The following is an 18,713-nucleotide window of genomic DNA, read 5'->3' on the forward strand; positions in this document are numbered from 1 at the left end:
GGAGGAGGTTTTTCTAAAGAAGGCCAGGAATGAGCATGGTAGACTTACCTTCTGCTTGCTATCTTCCATGGGTAGAGGCAAGTACCTCAAGTGGAAAGCTTTCTCTATCTATGGAATCTCTCTCCATGAATAGAGAGGCTCTCCACTGCAGACAGGCACCTTCTAACATGTTGACAGCAAAGAGAGAACATGAGGATAACACAATGCTGAATAGGCACATTTCTCTGAAAGTCAGGACCACTCATCTGCAAGCGTGAATAGGTTTCCTTGTGCACAAAAGTTCCATTGACTCAATTCCTTCCAGTAAACAGAAAGGAAATACAGCTCAGTAACCCAAAGATCTTCCTTCCCAGTTTACATAAAGAAAGCTGGGCAAAACAGATCTATTCCCAACATCACAGGAGTCTATATACTCTTATCTGGAAGTTAGAGCTTCTTAAGTCAGTTACATGTAATACAGAGTAAGCGTGCATAGATCTTTCTTTCTTTCTTTCTTTCTTTCTTTCTTTCTTTCTTTCTTTCTTTCTTTCTTTCTTTCTTTCTCTCTCTCTCTCTCTCTCTCTCTCTCTCGTTCTCTCTCTCTCTCTCTCTCTCTCTCTCTTTCTTTCTTTCTTTCTTTCTCTGTGTACGTGTACATGTGTACAAGACAGCACTTTTTGTGAGAGAGAATGGTTTATATGTCTACATGGAGATAACAGATAGATTAATTTCACAACTAGGATGCTTTATTTCATAGGCAATTCATTTTAATCCAAAATCACAAGTCATTTTTGTCCACGTTCTGCCCTCTTTTGAACTGTGGTTTCTGGCCATACACACGTACATAGAAACAAGTCTGTCTGTCATGTGCAGTCACTTGTTGGATTGGTTTCAATGGAAATTAGAAACACAGCGAAAAAGGTACAGATGTTGAGCAGTATGTAGCAAGTATTTCTGTGTGTTTATAATTATTTTATATCTAGTTAGTGCTCTTTGGAGAGTCCAGGATTATTTTCCCTTAGACAAATAAATTTGTGGAATACGTATAATGAAAACCTGTTTTACAATAATAACCAGAAAAATTCAGATATAGTCAAACATGGGGGGTGGGGAAGCAGAAATGGTTGACTGCACTCTCTATCTTAACTTCTCTATCCCTTTGTAAAACTAGGCCATGAAGATGTGGCATTTTGGAGAATCATGTTTCTTCATTCTGTGATTCCAGGAATAGAAGAGAAGAAAGTAGGTAAACTAATAAATGAGCCATGGTTGTCCTATGCTTTCATCTCACCTTTCCTGAAAGTGAACTAAAAGTTTAAGGTAAAGACCAGATGAACTTGTTTTTTATTAAGGCCCTTTTATTACTTCCTAAATATAGCTCCTTCACAGAAGCTTTTAAAAGTAAACTATCTGCAAATCGGCAACTGGATACTTGAGTGACATTTCTAATATACATGGATAGAGAGCACTGTATGGTAGTCATTTTTGTGTTGTCAAAATAGGGCACTGAAGCTTTAAAAAGACACATTATTGCTAATTTCCACTGAAGTGAGGGTTCAGTGGTCACGAGCATTTATTTGATCAGGTGAAAAGAACCGATGAAAGATTCATCAAGCATACTTCAGTGCTGCAGTAACCTGTATTGTGTATCATGCATTGTTTTCTTTTCCCAACTTCTATTTTAAAATCAGCAAGAAACATTATTTGAACCAAAATAGACTTTGCAAGAATGGAAAGGATTACCTGCTTTCTTGTTTTCTAGCAGAACTCAACAGAATGCAGTATTCATGTTTTTGAGTGTTCAAGGAGTGGTCCAGCAATGTATTTTGTTCTTTGTTTGTGTTGTTGTTTTATGCTTTGGTGTCCATGTCCAGGAGGACATTTTTCTTTTAAATGTCCAGATCATAGGCACACTTATCTGTGAACCTCATACGACTTCCAAATGACTCTGGAAACAGGGCAGCCACATCTTCCATAGGGAATGAAAAGGTGACCTTCAGGAGGCCCACTGTTCAGAAAGCTTCTGCTGATCTGCTTGTAACCTGTCCTGCCAAGTATTTTTTTTAAAAAAAACCTTCTTATTTTTATTACTTAAACAAGCAACAACAAAAGGAAAAACAAAGAGAAAGGAAAAAATACATATACATACATAAAGTGAGCTTTATACTACAGCAAAGATTGAAATGAAAATACGATAGCTATAAAAAGATGTTTTTAAAAAAAGTTTTTTAAAAAAGCAAAACAAAACAAAAAACCAAGAAAAAGATAAAGAAAAAGAAAAAACAGTAAACCGTGACTTCATTTCCTAGAGCAACTGCTGCTTCTCAACAAGAAAGAAGAGGGAAGCAAAGACAGAAAAGCTCAACCTTCTGCCACCAGAGCCAGAGTGGTATAATGGTTAAGGGAGACCCAGGTTCTAGTTCACCCTTAGCCACCAAAGCTCCTTAGGTGACTTTGGGCCAGTCACTCTCCCTCTGCCCAATCTCCCTTACAGGGTTGTTATTGAAAGGAAAAATAGACCAAATAAAAGTTCTAATTCTGTAGTCTAATTCCTTTTCCCCTGCACCCTCTGCAGCAAACTTTTGAAAATGATCAAGTTTGCCCACAGGATGGTTAAATGCACATAAAAAAGGTGTAGAGCTTTGATTGCATCTTTGCATCCATCTTTTTTTTTACTCTTCCTGCAGATGCCCCTGATTATGTGCTACAGAAGGCAGCTTAGCAAACCACCAGATGAAGTGGCTCCAGCGTTTACTTGAGTAGAAAGTCTGCTGGGCCATAATTAAGGTTTATTTTGTTTTTAACTAGAAAAGGGAACCCATTCCCCTCTGATCTCTGCCTCACAAACTTTAGGATGGGGATTAGGCACAGTCACTTTTAGCCCACTGAGGATATGCTTCGTCCTGCACTCTGACCAAGCATTCCTGACTTCTTTATTGGATGCAGAGTATCCACATCTGGCGTGCTGCTCACTGAGCACTGGTTCACCCATTTTGCCCACCAGATATAATTGATCAGGTAATGCGAAGCTTATTGGATAAGAAGGTTGGAGACACATTGGTATGGAGTCACCTTGAGGCATCTTGTCCAGCCCCTCTCAAATCCAGCTGCACTACTGATTTCAATCAAGTCATTTTCTCAGTAAGGACAACCATCTCAAACTGAGCTTGACTTCTGCTGAGTTTATGGTCAGGTCCATATAATTTTTTTAGGCAGTAATACCAAAGTAGCTTCTTATGGGTTGGTGGTTTGGGTGTTGTTGTTGTCTTTTCAAATTCCCCAGTCTGATTCAAAGCACCTTAGAATGTTTTAGCCATGATAATTCATTTATGCATACACACACACCTTACTGTTCCCCATCCCTTTCTTACTATGGACATAGTTATATAATCTTAACACTCCGTGTATCCAATAAGAATGTAAGAAGAGACTCGATGGGCCAGGCCAAATAATGTATCACATGGTGGTCAGCCAGATGCATCCAGGAAACTCCAAAGCAAGAAATGAGCATCTTATTGCCTTTGATTCTAGTGGTAATAGATAGCCATCAAGGTGAATAGCTACTGATAGCCCTATCCACCATGAAATGGATTATAGTCCACATATATTTTCTAACATAGTAAGATTTGTCTTTAAGGTTCCATAATACTCTTTTTTGATTTGGAAGGATCCATTTAACACATAGGTAAACATGGAAGTATATATGGAACTTCCAACTGTTAATTGGAATATCATACCAAGTAACACAATGTTCTGGAGTTGTTAATGATTTTAGAAGTAAATGTTAAATCTGTTTTTTTACTGATTCAGATTAATTTCCTTAATATGAAGCTTGAATAAAACTAGAATTCTAGGTGAGAGTATGCTGTTTGGTGTATGCCTAAGATGACAAGTACTCCACCAAATAAAGAATTCATCTCACTGAATGACATAGCTAAAGGGATTTGGGATTAAACGACACAAGATGTCAAATGTTTCCTTGCAGTTGCATAATGAAACTGTACATAGTATTGACTGGAAAGTGGTTGTGAACCCTTAGGTTTTCCTTGTGGGGGTAGGTCACACTTTCTTTCTATACTGTGGTCCCAAGGAATATCTTCTGAAGCTGCTATTTACATTGCCTTCACCTTCTCATGCTTGATACAATCCAAATAATTATCACCCTCACAACCGTTTCTACTTGTATTAAAAAATATATAATAGGCACATAAAAATTCACTTTTAACATTATGTCCACTTTTGCCATATGAGTGCAGTTTTTTAAAAAAACAAAAACAAAACCCTGCTGAAATCAGGAAATTTTATCTATTATTTGGAATCATATTACATGATTGAAATTCTGTCCATATCTTTTTGAGAAGTGGAAATTACTAATGAGTAAGATATTTTTGCATAATTGCTTGCTCCTTTGTTTCACGTACTTGGCTTTTAAGTGTTTATTTGTTGGTTAATAGTATTACTATTGGTGAATGTTATTCAGAAAAGTAATATGATAAGAATAGTAACCATAAGATGTGACTGAACATTTTAAAAACTGAAAGTTGCAATCTGTTGCATTCAAATGGCCCTGTAATTTACCATTTATTTTAATGTGAATAAGTTTACATCTTAAATTAGTATTTTATTTCATGTGAAAATATTACCTATTATTGGTTTTAGTATATGGGCAGGTCATATATGCATGTTTGATACAGAATTTTATTTTGAATACACAGTCATATGCATATATTACTATAAAACTACTTCCAGGCTCATGAGTAAACCTATATGTCACTCAGAAGTAAACTATACTTCCAGGAAACTTATTTCAAGTAGAAATGCATGAGATTGGAACATAATAGAGAAAAGAAACTTGTGGATTACAGTTCTTTATTTATCATTGATTTGCTTTGTATATACTTTTATTAAGGATTTTGATTACAATAGTAAAAACTAATAAAAACTAAACTTAAAGAAAGAAAAGAGAATAGAAAGAAAGAATAAAAAGAGAAAGAACAGAAAGAACAGAAAAGAAAAAAGAAAAAATATAATAAAGAAAAAGAAAAGAAATATATGAAGTGACTTCTAATCTTCATTACAAGTATAGACAAATTTAGTAACTCTTCACTCCCTATAAGGTTACAAACAGATATCTCTTCATCCCATATCCCATCCCTTATCTATAAGCAAATTCATAAAACATCAACTTTTCAATTCTGGTATCAGCAAAAAGGCTTAAAGGGTTGCCAGACCTTTGCAAAAAATGTCTTATTTTAACCTTGATCAAATAAATCAACTTTATATTCCTTCCTTTTACTTCTAACAGTCTTAATTTTTAGTTCATTCAAATATTGTCATAGGATTTGATTTCTCTTCAATTCTTTATCCCATCGCACAGACTTCTTCATGTCTTTAACAAGCCTCTTTTGTAGATCCAATAAGAAAACATTTTCCAGAACATTCTCTTGGTTTATCATTTAAATTTTTAATTTTTAAAACTTCAGGCAGTTTCTTTTGTATATCCAATAAAAAGTCCTTTTCCAAATCATTCTCTCAGCCTGATATTTGTAGTTCCACTTTCGGTCCTTTCTCTGTCTTGTCAGACAAAATTTGCTCCACATCTGTCATTCCCTCATTTACATCTTTTGGACATTGTCTGTCCATAGAGTCAGACATCATTACTGACACTGTTGATATTGTAACTACTAATTTCTGGCTCCATTCTTCAAAGATCTCTTTTAATATTTCCAGTGTTATGACATTTTGTGTCATTTTGTAAGTCCTAGTACTAACCAACACCAAATGCAGGCTTGTATTCTTTCTTTCCCTCTACTTTAAATTCCCTCTAGTGTTCAGTTTCCAAAATCATAAAGTTGCTTATCTTTGTTATGATGTACAATAATCTAAGATAGCCAAAATAAATCTGATTCCCATGAGAAGCTATTTATTTTTTATAGCTAATTCCAAAATCTTAGTAAAAGTCAATCTTCCAAATTTAATTGGACCCTTAATCCATTTATAACTTTCTTAGATCAAAATCTTGTTTAGTTTTTTGCTGTTTATTTCAAATTCTTTAAGTTCTTAAGCTTATAATTAATTTTTTCTTTTGTTCAGAGTTGAAGCTAAACTCACCCGGCGACTTTTCAAACTTGTCATTGCAAAGGTCTCTAATAGTTTTAAGATGATTAATAGCCAATTTCCAAAAGTGATTAGAAAGTGAGGCTTGTGAACTTAATGTCCTTTAAAAGGCTGTGCTGCAGTTGCAAGCAAGGTGGCTAATACCTTTGTCTCCTAGCGCTCAAACCCACGGAAGATTGCTGTCCTGGGATCTCCTCATGAGAAGCAGCCTTCTGGAGCACATGTGGGTGATTTCCTGTCCTCTACTTATGAAGAATGGAGGTTATGAAGAACCAGTCTACTCACTGGTTCTTCAGTCTTTGCCATAGTTATCAGCTCCGCTTTTGCGGAGACATCTTCAGTATACCATGCCATCCCCGAAAGTCCCTTTGTCATTGATATGTTTATGACCCAACTCCAACAATCTTAGGAGAAGCTCAATCACTATTCTGCATAAAAATTAGCATACCTTGCTGCATCATTATGAGAAAAACAGGTATGTATAATGGGGCAAGAACAATCTTCCAAATGTTGCTGAACTCTAAACTCCTAGCATTTTTCACCATTGCTCATGCTGGCTGGGATTATTAGGAACATTAGCTCAACCACCTCTAGAAGGCCAGAAGGTGCCTGCTCTGAATTATATCAGGAGCATAAAGGACTTCCTGATTTGGCTCATAAGTATTAAGGGTAAACTTCCCCCAGTTTAATTCAGAATTGACTCAGATAAAATAGTTTTATTTCAGAGTTGCAGTTAATCAAAAGTTTGGATTGTATTTAACTCCCAATAATGAAATTGTTTTCCCTATTTAAGCCAAACATTCCCTGGATATCCAGTGAAAGGCCACACTTTTTACTGATCGCTGCAGTGACTTCCATAACTTTGGTATGAAACTATAAAATATAGTTTTGTCTCGTGCTGTGTCCATCCCTGGGAAAGCATCAGTAGTAAAATGAGGCATTTCAGTAGACCGACCATCTGTCTAAACACATCCGCTTTTTGACTCAAGGCTATTTAACTATTTACTACATTTACTATTGAAATTTGGCTGTACATCTGTGAGTCACACAGAGAACAGTTTGATTTTATATAAATATTTATGTAGCAAGTACTTGCCCCCAATCTTTTTTTATTTCCACTAGAGCAAAAATGATAACACTGGTGTGATGTGAATTGGTTTACACCAAAATGAACTTAGATATATGCAGCAGGTGCCTCACAAATTCTCAATAACAACATGTTCTTCATTATCCACTACAGAAGTTGGCTTTAGGCTAATAACTTTTCTGCTTTGCAGTTAGGCCACTGTAGGAACCATGGGTGGGAATGGTTTGAATTACTTCCTTCCATGAAGTAGTGGGACAATCACTGATCTTATTTAATTATCATGGGAATGTATAATACCACTTTTATTCAAATGAAGACAAAACTTTTCTCCCCCTGAGTAATACCTTTAAAATAGGAGGGTTGTCTTACTTTTGCCAAGTAGATCCTCACTGAGAGCATTTGTTGAGGAGAGGTGCATACAAAACTTGCATTAGGATCAACAATGTTTTAATTAAGTGTATTTGGAGGCATTGCATAGAAACTGCAAGCCAGTTTAGTGTAGTGGTTGTACATTGAACTAGAACTAGGAAGTTCCAGGTTCAGACCTACCATCAGCCATGAAACTCACTGAGGAACTTAAGGGTCTGTTGTAAACCAACCTACCTCATTATGAGGTAAAATGAAGGGAGGAAACCACTTTGTGCTCAAGAAAAAAGGTGTAATTAAATCTAAAAAATAGATAAGGGCCTATCAGGGGAGTTTGAGTACAAGCTACTTTATTTAATAAGTTGAAAATAAAATTTGGTTTCTAAAAACCTAAGCCCATATAATATCAATTCTTTGGTCTTCTTTAAAAAAAAAAACAGATTTGGGGGGAGGGATAGAGTGAAATAATATGACTAGATTTATACTCAGCTGTACATTGGATTTACACTCAATTGTACATCCTTAATATGCACTGCACATAACCAGGAGCTATAAACTGTAGTGCTTGCAGTCCTGTTCTGAGATTCATGAAGAAAGCAATGTAGCTAACAATGACTCAGAATTGCAGCCAATGAGTTCTTATACTTTCAGAGTACGTTACACCTCTGATATCATTCAGAAGATGGATAGATACCAGACCTGTGTGGAGTGTGACTGATCTACCTCCATGAAGTGTTTCACCTTGTGGCTGTGCCATTATTTAGAAGCAGGGCACCACAGCACTCCCACCCTTGGGATGAGCATTTGACTTGAACTTTCATCAGAGTAAGGAGTCCCTTTGAAGATCAGTATAGCCCTAGAAAACATACACATAATAGTTTTGATTTTCTGAATTTCATAATTCTCTCTGGCTTTGTGGTAAGCTATAAATGTGATTTAATATGCTGGAATGTTCTGCTACATCAATCAATTTGGAACTCAGTTGGACCATGGAAGGCTGGGCCAAATTTAACCAGTATAATCTACAATTAAAAATTAAAATGCATTTAACTTATGATTTCTTTTATATCCCTGTTTTTTAGTCTCATAAGATTATCAGAGAATTTATTGTATAATAATTTAATCAGTTTCAAGTGGAACTGCATGTATTCTTTCTATAGATCAAAATAATACATTGAATATACATACTAAACACAGCTTTGTCTTTTTCCCATTGTATTAAAACTGTCAACCTCTTTCTGCCATTCTACCTGTCCATTCACTGCAATTTGTTTATAGATGATCCTTAATCTTTCCCTTTCCTCTTCCCTGTCATCTCCTTCTTAAAGTGATTAGAAACCTTCCTCCCCCTTGAGGAATGGTATGTCACAAACAATATATCCAGATGAAAGGGAAATACTTGACCAACTCATCTTGTCAGCTCTTTGATCTGCTTCTGGAAGATCTGTGCAATTTCCAACATTTCCTTCACTAAAGATGAACAAACGAATCACTCTCTTGTTTGGACAGAGAAATCAGCATGTTTTACATACAAGGAAACACTGATATTGTGCCACTCACTTTGTAGCAAGAAAAAGATTGAACCTTATGAAATGGAAAATGTGCCTAAAACAAATGTTTTCAGGCAAGTGGGACAAGCTGATTGTATTACATTCTTACATGGTTTAACAGTTTTTAAAATGTTCTCTTCTATGGAATTCTATGGAATTTTTTCTACATATTTGTTAAATTGCAGATACTTATTAAATGTATCAAATCCTGTACATCCTCTTTTGTTATTTATTTCGGTTATGAAAACTGATGCAAGAAAGTGTTTGGTTCCAGATAGCAGAGGCTTATCCCCAAATGATCTGTAAGAGGTTCTCTGCAGATCTTGGAAGTTTTCTCTCTCTCTCTCTCTTTACAAAGTTTCAAGCAAAGTACCACTTCAGAGTGCTTTTCAAAGCCAGGTGGCCCCCTCACTTGTAAGTGCTAAGGACGCCATGTTATTTTGTGATGTTCTTCCTCAAGCCCCTCTCAGCTTTCTCCTGCAGAGCTCTCACTTTGGAAGAAGACTGAGAATCTTCTTCTGCAGCACTGGCTGAAGGGAGTGTGAGTTGGGCAGCTTCAGCTACTGCTACGAGTACCTGCATTGCAGGCTGAATCTGTCTGGCTTCAAGGCCATTTGGCACACATTGAAGGTATTCCAGGGTAGGGGGCTTCAGAATCCTGCAGGCAAAGCCACAGTCCATGCATGCCAAAGCCATCCAACCTGGAATGAGCACGTCAGGGGTCTCCTTAGCTGGCTACTTTTGATGAATACTGCAGGTAGTTCCACAGAGCTGGCCTGAAAAAGTTCAGGGCAACACAAATTGCTTTATCAAGATAAATCAGTTTTCCTCTATGGAGAATCATTCACTTCCCCAACATGAATCACATTCCCCAGTATGAATTCACTCACTGAATTGAAGTTGCTTTGCATAGGCTTAATTTGTAAAGCTATTCAGATCTGAGCTACTGGAATCACTAGAGGATTCTCCACAGTGCTCAAGGCTAGCAATGTACTGTTCTTTAATATCAATATAGTTTGATTTTCTTTTTTCATGTGTTGCCTATGATGTCACAAAATGCCATTATAAACTCCCTTTGTAAGAAGCAGATTGAATCCTTGGATATTGTGTTACATTATTTATGAACATTGATCACTGCATTAATACATGAGAATAAAACAAGATTAAAACTAAGATAAATATATTCTGAAATATGAGAAAGATAAATATTTAAAGAAATGACAGCAACAAAGCAAACTAAATAAACCAAACAGCTGTCAGCAACAGCCAGCTTTTTTTCCTCTTAAAATTAATTTAGCAAAAATATAAAACTCAGTTTCATGCTTTGCTTGCTACAATTTCATTATTAAAGGCACTGAGTTCATCTGAAAAAACAAAAGCACATAATTGACATGAAAATGTCTTGCTCACACATGTTGCGGCAAGCTTTATATAACTTTATTGCAGTAATTATGGTATGCTGCTGATCAAGAATAATTATCATTGTCATGGCAACTTCTTATGGAAGAAATTATTGGAGATAGAGCTTAGAGAACAGAAGGAAACTATAGGTTCCTGGAGAACACCTCACAGCATGTATATATTTTTGTTTGGGAATCCATCAAATACTTTAGATTATGTACTTATAAAATAATGTATTGAATCTTCTATACATTTGATGCTGTACAATTTGTCCTTAAATGAACAGCACTGAAGTACCTAAATTCTCTAGAATCAGAAGCTGACTTAAGCATTAATTATTTGGAATTAGGAGTTCTGTTCAGCTAGCTGGTTGTGAGGTCTTACAAACAATTCCAATCTCTGGGCACAGTTCAGACAAAGTTAAGCTCACTTAAGTCCTCTTGAAATCAGCATGCGTTAAGCACTTAATTTTGTACTTGATTTCAGTGGAACTCACTTCATTTTACTGAGCCTTCTGGCATATTGAGAATAGTTTTATAAACTTATGGTGGGGGAGTTTTAATTCCAAATGAGTTTCAAGGAGATAAATGGCAACTCATTGCCATTGACAACTCACATACTAAAATTGGAACAATAGAGAGGTCCTCATCTGTCAAAATGTATACTCAGCCATCCAGTTGTTGTGGTATAAGTATATTGGACAAGTAGCTTTTTTTCCCCACTATCTTTAATTTCAAATGATTTAGAATGTTGTGTTGACAAAATAATACAGTAATGTGGATTACTTCCTATTGGCAGGTAGTTCTAATCTGAGGAACTGGAACTTTTAATTAGAACTGCATAATTTAAGACTCACCAAATGAAATAAAGCTCCTCAACCAGAAGTCTGCCATTTCATCTTGATAAAATTCCTGGCTAAGTTAGTTGTGCTTCTTGGAGAGCAGATGGTTTCATTACAAGTTAGGTCAGTAAACTGCCCCTTTAGTCTGAGAAGCAAAATAAAATCTTCAGCAGATGTTAAAGAGGCTGTTTGCTTCTCACTTCACCTTCAATCTTCCCTGGTTGCAAAAAGTTGGAAGACAAAAGGGATGTCCAAATCTAATAATAAGCCTAATCAAATATAAGTTTCACTGGCATAATTGGTATTCTTTACTGTCCTTAACCAACTGATATTACAGTTGGTACATATAATGCATGAGTTGATTATGAACCATGAATTTTCAGATGGTGGGCTATAAGTCTTATAATTTTGAACACTGGCTATGCTGGAATCCAATACTATCTGGTCAACTGCAATTTATTCTTCTCTCTTCTGATAGATTATTAGGAAAGTTGAAAACATCTGGAGAATATCACAAAGTTCACAGGTGCCTTTAAAGATGCCCAAAATGCTCTCCTAACAACATCCATCCAGATGTCAAGGATTGCTGCACTGGAAGGTGTCCTGTTTTTTAGGCAAGCTTTTGGGAGGTTTGTGATGAATGGGTGTTAGACTTGTCAGTCAAAACTTCCCTCTGTCAGAGAGACAGGTTTATGAGTATATATTTGATGCCAGATATGTGAAGAATTGGAAGGCTATTGATACATCATAATTCAGGAAACCTGTTTACAATGTATTTTAAGTTAATTAATAAATATTAATTTGTTTCAATGTTACCAAAGTAACTGTTCTGTTCTCTTATCTTCTTCCCTAATATGAGTAATAGTCATATTACTCCTATAAATGTGCATAAAGAAATATAGCAGAAAAACAAAAGAAGAAAGAAAGCAGTTTAACATTGAAGCTATACTCACATAACAACAATTTCAGTAGTCACCACACAGCAAGACATACAGTATCATAAGTGAACTTAAGTTTGGGGAGTGCTGAGCTTCAGAGTTTAGTGACCATGGTCTAGACATTTCCTGATGTTTTGCCACCAACTATGGCTGGCATCTTCAGGGGCAAGGTGGTCAGCTATGCAACTGAGCAGGGACTAACTGGGTTCCTGTCTTTATAGCCAGGTGACTTGACTTCTGATTGGTCTTTAGCTGAGCTGGTTTCCGATTGGTGCAGGTTGGTGAGGGCTGGTCACTGAACTTAAGTTTATCTGTTTTCCCAAACTACTATTGTTAATTATTCCTACTTCAACTTTGAGAGCCTCCAAGTCTGTAAGCTTTGCTGATTAACAACTTCCACTCTTAAAAAGGCTGGAACATTTTTAATATCATAAGTGAAAATGCAGACAGACTTAATAAGAGCCTAATACAGGGCACAGCCTCTATTAGCACAACATACAATACAAATCCATTTGCTAGCATTTTAAAGTACAATTTGCCTACACAGAAGCATGTCCAATTGAGTTTTTAGTTTACTCCCTAATAGGAATCTTTAGCATTATGGCCTTACATCATAATTCTATACATCCCTTTTGAGAAGAAAGAACCAATACATTTAATGGGACTTATTTTAACTCTAAGGAAGTGGATACAGGCAGTCCCTGAGTTAAGAATGAGTTCCTTCCTAAGCCTGTCTTTAGCTCAAATTTGTATGTAAGTCAGTACTCGTACTTATGAATGGCCTGCCTATTACTAAAAATGGTGGACAACATTCTCCTCCCTCGAGCTGACAAACCACGGAAGCCATGCGATGTTTTCATGAACTGCTGAAAACCATTGAAAACAGGCTGTATGCTAAAAATGTGCAGCTTCAGCAGTTCATGGAAACATTGCGCAGCTCCAGTGGTTCATCAGCTCAAGGAAGGAGAATGCCATCCACCATCTTTAGTAACAGGCAGCCCATTCGTAAGTACCAGTTGTCTGTAAGTTGGACATCCTTAACCCGGGAACTGCCTGTATTGGAGTATAGTCCTAATTAGCACTGTGGCAAAATCTGCCCTGTCTTTCAGTTTGTTCCAATGGTGAAGATAAATTTGTCCAGAGAAATGAACAGAAATGGGGAGTTAAGAATATTTTTGCACTTCTCAGGGGGAAAAGTGAGGTCACCTTACTTTGTGTGGGAAAGCAGATGGTGAAGGGAGATGCATTTTCTTCTGTACTTTCAAAATGTGCAAGTGTGTCTTCTATTTCTCTTACCTGTTTATTCCAGGAAATTTTCACCAGACAATGCAATCTTGCACTGTCACTTGACCAATACTGCATGGCCAGATGAACATTTCCTGGAAGAAAGGATGAAAAGCAAGACCCTGAAACAGAAATATCAGAATATTCTCCAAAGATCTCTTTCTTTTCCTGTTTCCCAAAGCTTTTTTATTTTTTCCAGAAATCCTATTGTTACCTCCAATAAAGGGGAGAAAAACCCAACCTATTTTATACATTGTTCACAGTGAAAAAAATAATTCTGAACATTGGGCTGGGATTGGGTTCAGGTGTGAGTGTTAGTGGCATGCATGTAAATGCATGAGATTGTGCCCATCTCATGTTTCTTTGGAAATATTAAAAGAAAAAATTAAATGCCTCTCCCTGCTCTGAATGTACCCATATTTCTCCACTACTTTATCTATACATGAAAACTGATGTGGTCATAAATATTATTTGTAAATCATATTCCACAGGCTGCCAAGGCAAGTGCATATAAAATGCTTCAAAGGGTCATGCTCAAGGCTAAATGACAGCTTGAATCATAACATTGGAAATTATCATTTGTATCTTCTGCTCAGCTTGCCAGCAAAGAAGATAATTAAAACATTGGTGATGAGTTAATTAAGACATTTTGCTAAATGTTTTAAGTTGTTACATCATTTGGTGTAATTTTTTTTTCAGTTTATCATTTTTTATTTTTATTATGAGTAAGGGCCTCAAAAGCTGGAAGTACCCAGGCTTTCTGGAACGCTAAAAGGGCCTGAAAACAGTTGTGGTAAGGTATATGCTTTGTTTGCTTGATCAGTTTATGAAATAAAAGTGAGTCAGACAGAACAAACCTAAAGTTAGCTGCTTCCATGGATATGGATCAGATTGCTTAGAAGGTTTAGAGATTTAGTCTCCATTTCACCATTCTGGGGCAAATTTCAAGTTAGACCTGTTGTACTTTTAATTAGTTGTGATTAATTAATTCTACTGAATTCAGTTCAACTAACATCTCAATATTTTAACAGATACAAAGAAAAAGTTTTTGTCTAGAACTGATACATAAACTAGGAAGATAGGATAACAAGTGCTGTGTAGACCAGATGTTACATTTCCTGAAAATAGATATGTTAAAGGAGGTCAAAGTGATTGTCAGTTCCCCCTTTCATTAGCCCATCAGTTTAAATTTATCTATTTGAAATCATCGTATTACTTACACTGAACTACAGGTCTCAACTTGAATTTTTCTGTCATTAAATCTACTAACAATTAATAGCAAAGAAATACAGATGATGGGGCCATATGTAATAGTCCAGATTTTCTGATTACTTTAAAAGAAATTCAGTTTGAAGGAGCAAATATGTCAGTTTAAAACAATAGTAACAACGTGTATGGAACAGATTAAACGAAGATAAAAATGTCCTTTTTATACTCATGGAGATTCGGTTGTATTGATAAATCAGTGGGATTAAGTTATTCATGTCCCACTGATTTTAATGGGGTTATTCTAAGCACAAATAGTCTGGATCCAAGTGCAATGGTATGTGGGAATGACCTCTGGGGACAGGAAGAAGACCCATTGCCTAGGCTGCAGGTCTTCATCCTGTCTCCCAAGGTCATTCCCACATTCTACCACACCAAGTTACTGTCCATTAAGATAAGCACACACACATCACTGTTTACATATCCAGTAATTCTGGTGATGTAACTGAAACAAACTGAAGACATAATAAATGAAACAATGAGCAGCATGGGACTCTGAATAATTGTTCACAGGGAACGGTTTATACAGCATTCTATATCACAAGCTGTAGCCTAGTGCAGTATTGTGTACTCGTTCACTATATATTGAAATAGTTGCAGGGGAGGCTGTAAATAAAGTCAAGATGGCAGCCCTAACCATGTGATCAAAGTCCTGTTTTTACATAGGAGGAGATGATGAAACATGTGACAACTGAGGCAGAAGAAATATTCCTAAAATTTCAAAGAGGAAAAGATATAAAGGACTTTCAGAGTGAACTCTCATGATAGCCAAAGAAAAATGGAAGATGAAAGCCTTGGGCAACCAGAAGGACCTATGATGACTAAATATAGACACCTATTTGTTGGTTTGTTTGTTTGTTTTTATAACCAGCTTCCTCCTAGTACAACCATCCTGCAGTTTGCCCTTTTGAGCAAGACAAGACAAGACATTGCATTCAAGAATGTTAAAAAATATAGAGGAAAAAACAAGAAGCATGACAGATGTTTATAGGATGATAGATAAATTTGCAGAGAGATAATATGTTTAGGTATCTGCTCCATTAGAAAGTGAGATATGACAAGCAATAGATCAACTGTCATAAAGGAAAACACCAGGTGCAGATGAAATACCCAATGAACTATTAAAAATTGCTGGAAAAGAGGAAGTTAAAGTGCTAACAGCTCTATGTTAACATATATGGGACAAGACTGCATGGTCTCAAGTTTGAAAAGTTTGGTCTGTATAATTATACTGAAGAAAAGGTGCACATTACCAAACCATATCTCATGCAAACTAGGTGTTGCTAAGAACTTATGAAGAAGTTTAGACCCGTACATGGAAAGATAAATTAAATTTAAAATATGAAAACAAAAATAAACAGGCAGATTGCAGAATGGCAGAGCGACATGAGAGCAGATAGCTCACATAAGATAGATACACTTTCTTTTTCAGTGGGCTTCTGGCTCTTAGCAAGGAATATCTTTTTTTTTTTTCTTATTATTTATGGTTTGTTACATTATGTTATTAGTTGTGGTGGATTTGGGGAAAGCATTTTTAGATGTTGCATTTTATTGGTAGTTTTACTGTATACCAACCACCCAGGCAGGCAGTACAGAAATAATGCAAATAAACAAACAAATAAGTAAATAGGAGAGCAGGAGATTATAAGGAGCCAGTTTATTTTTGCTTTGTTGATCATATAGATCAGGCAAAAAATTGGGAAATTTTACAGCTAATTGTTTGGCCAAAGCTCCTGTTTTTACAATCAGCAAGAAGCTACTGTAGAAATTAAATTTGGAGAAACAGAGTAATTCTGAAAAGAAAAATGAGTGAGACAAGAATACATATTATTCTTGTAATTATTGGACTTATAGACCAAATGAAAGAATGGTAGGACTGGAAGTGATCACAGGAATAGAAAATACACCAACAAAACACCAACAATTTGAAATATGCAGACAACAACACTTGGTTAAACAAAATAAGGAAAAGTTAGAAGATATCAAGAGGAAAATAAAAATAGAAAGTAAAAAAAAATTAAATATTTAAAAGACAAAGATAATGTCAGCCAACATGCTTAATGAACTTACAGTTGAAGGTGAAAAAGTGATAGCTTTGTTTTTTTCAAACTTAAAATAAAGGTAGACAGTGTATTGGAGAAGTAGAGAATAGATTAATCCTAAGGATGAAGGCAGGGGCAAACCTAGACAAGATCATGAAAGTTAAGGATTATTTCTAAGACAACGAAGATTAAAATAGTTAAAACGGTGGGGCTTTCTAATAATGATGTCTGGCTCTGAAAGCTGGACATTGAGAAAGAACAAGAGAAAGAAGAATTATGGATCTGGAGACAATTACTAAGTGTATCATGGGCTGCAGGAGGAATCAATCAATCAAGCTGGGACCTAACTAAAGGGTGAGTGATCCCTTGAGGCAGAGATCAGCAAGCAGATGCTCAAGGAACTAGAAATAAAGTCCTATGAAAACACTGAAGGCACTAGGTATATTTAGCCTTGAGAAAAAATGACTGAGGGTAAGAGTGCACTCTTCAAGGGCCTGAAGTGATGTCACACAAAAGAATGCCATGGCCTTCTCTTTATCATCTCAAAATGCAGGAAATGGGATAATGAAGTCAAGTTACAGGAAGGCATATGCCAGTGGAATGTTAGAGATGTGTTCTAGCAGTGTGATAGTGAAACCAATTGCTCCTTCCCCAGATGGGTTCAAATGGATGCCAGACAGCCATCGGGCAGATTAGTGGGAGTCCACCACTCAGTAGGGGGTTGGACTAGATGGCCTAAATGCCTCCTTCCAATTCAATGATTCAATGATTCTACATTATGGCAACTAATGGGTAGTAGTGGTATTTTTCAACTCTTTGCATGTTATGTTTAACATATAACATATTTTAATATATGATCATATCTATACAATGTGACATATTGTTATCATTCCCTAACGATAAATTGAGAAGCTCAAAGCTGGGTTGTAATACTGATTTTTCATTTCCAAATGCAGAGCTTTAGCTTTACTCTAGTATACCATCTCATTCCAAATTTGCTAAAAGTGGGAGAAACAAGAGGAAGTTGAAGGAACTTATGGCCAAAGCTCAGTACGGAGCCCGCATAGATTGTGATTGTGTGAAGTTAGGGTTGTTTGCAGTAACTCTGAAGGCAGTTTCCAGTCTGTAATTCTATGCCATAAACTGACCATTAAAACCAGCAACACAATATTCATTCTGCAGTTTTGGATTCATCAGCTGTCCTTTGGGCAAATTGATTCTAATAACTTAAGGATATATTGGTTAGTGTCATCTGAAAAGAAACATATCTCAATAGTCATAAGACCAATGGCTAGCAGGAGAAAACTCTATAATTCACATCAGATAGTGTGTCAACAACAAAGAAACAATTAGTGACCTTTTCTAGAAAGTAGGCATTTCTCCTAAAATGAGTGATCTATTTCTCAGATATGTAATTAGGCCTCTGTAATAATGGGTTTCGTGTCTTTTCCTTTGTGTGTGTCAAAAAAGAGGATAGCCATCCTATCAATAATTGTAGGATTGCATATATGTCTCTTTTTCCTTTTCCATTACCCCTTCTGTAAACAGATTCAACTATTTGTCTTGATTTGCTTTGGACAGAATTTCTACCACTTGAATGATGGTTCACTGTTACAACTTCAGCTGAGTTATCGTTTTACTTCTCTATCACTTGTGTTTTCTCCTATGTGCTAAATACATTCTGGCTTCATTTAACTGCAACATGTATTTGCACAGGTGTTTCATCTTTTATTTTTGACAGGAAAATAATATATTCAAAGAACTAAAACTATACTAATAAAACATTGTGCAACCTGAAAAAGGTTTCAGCACAGATGGAGTTCAGAAATAGTTTGATAAATG

The 18,713-nt window shown here is 36.1% G+C and overlaps 1 long non-coding RNA gene across 6 annotated transcripts in view; it reads left to right on the forward strand.

Moving 5' to 3' along the window:
• LOC148216712 (uncharacterized) overlaps positions 1 to 12,091 on the forward strand; it is a 134,119-nt gene extending 122,028 nt beyond the window's left edge. For 3 of the 6 annotated variants that reach the window (XR_015794866.1, XR_015794878.1, XR_015794877.1), the window contains exon 7: positions 1,151 to 9,348. This is a non-coding gene — a long non-coding RNA (uncharacterized LOC148216712). Of the gene's footprint in view, positions 1 to 1,150; positions 9,349 to 11,819 lie in introns of those variants that run through there. The other 3 variants (XR_015794870.1, XR_015794875.1, XR_015794874.1) reach the window with 3 other exon arrangements.
• Positions 12,092 to 18,713: the final 6,622 nt, after the last annotated feature.

Source organism: Python bivittatus, unplaced genomic scaffold, assembly GCF_059951505.1.
Source record: "Python bivittatus isolate LINGU-HERP-01145 unplaced genomic scaffold, Pbiv_v1 ctg000080_np1212, whole genome shotgun sequence".
Lineage (NCBI taxonomy): Eukaryota > Metazoa > Chordata > Lepidosauria > Squamata > Pythonidae > Python > Python bivittatus.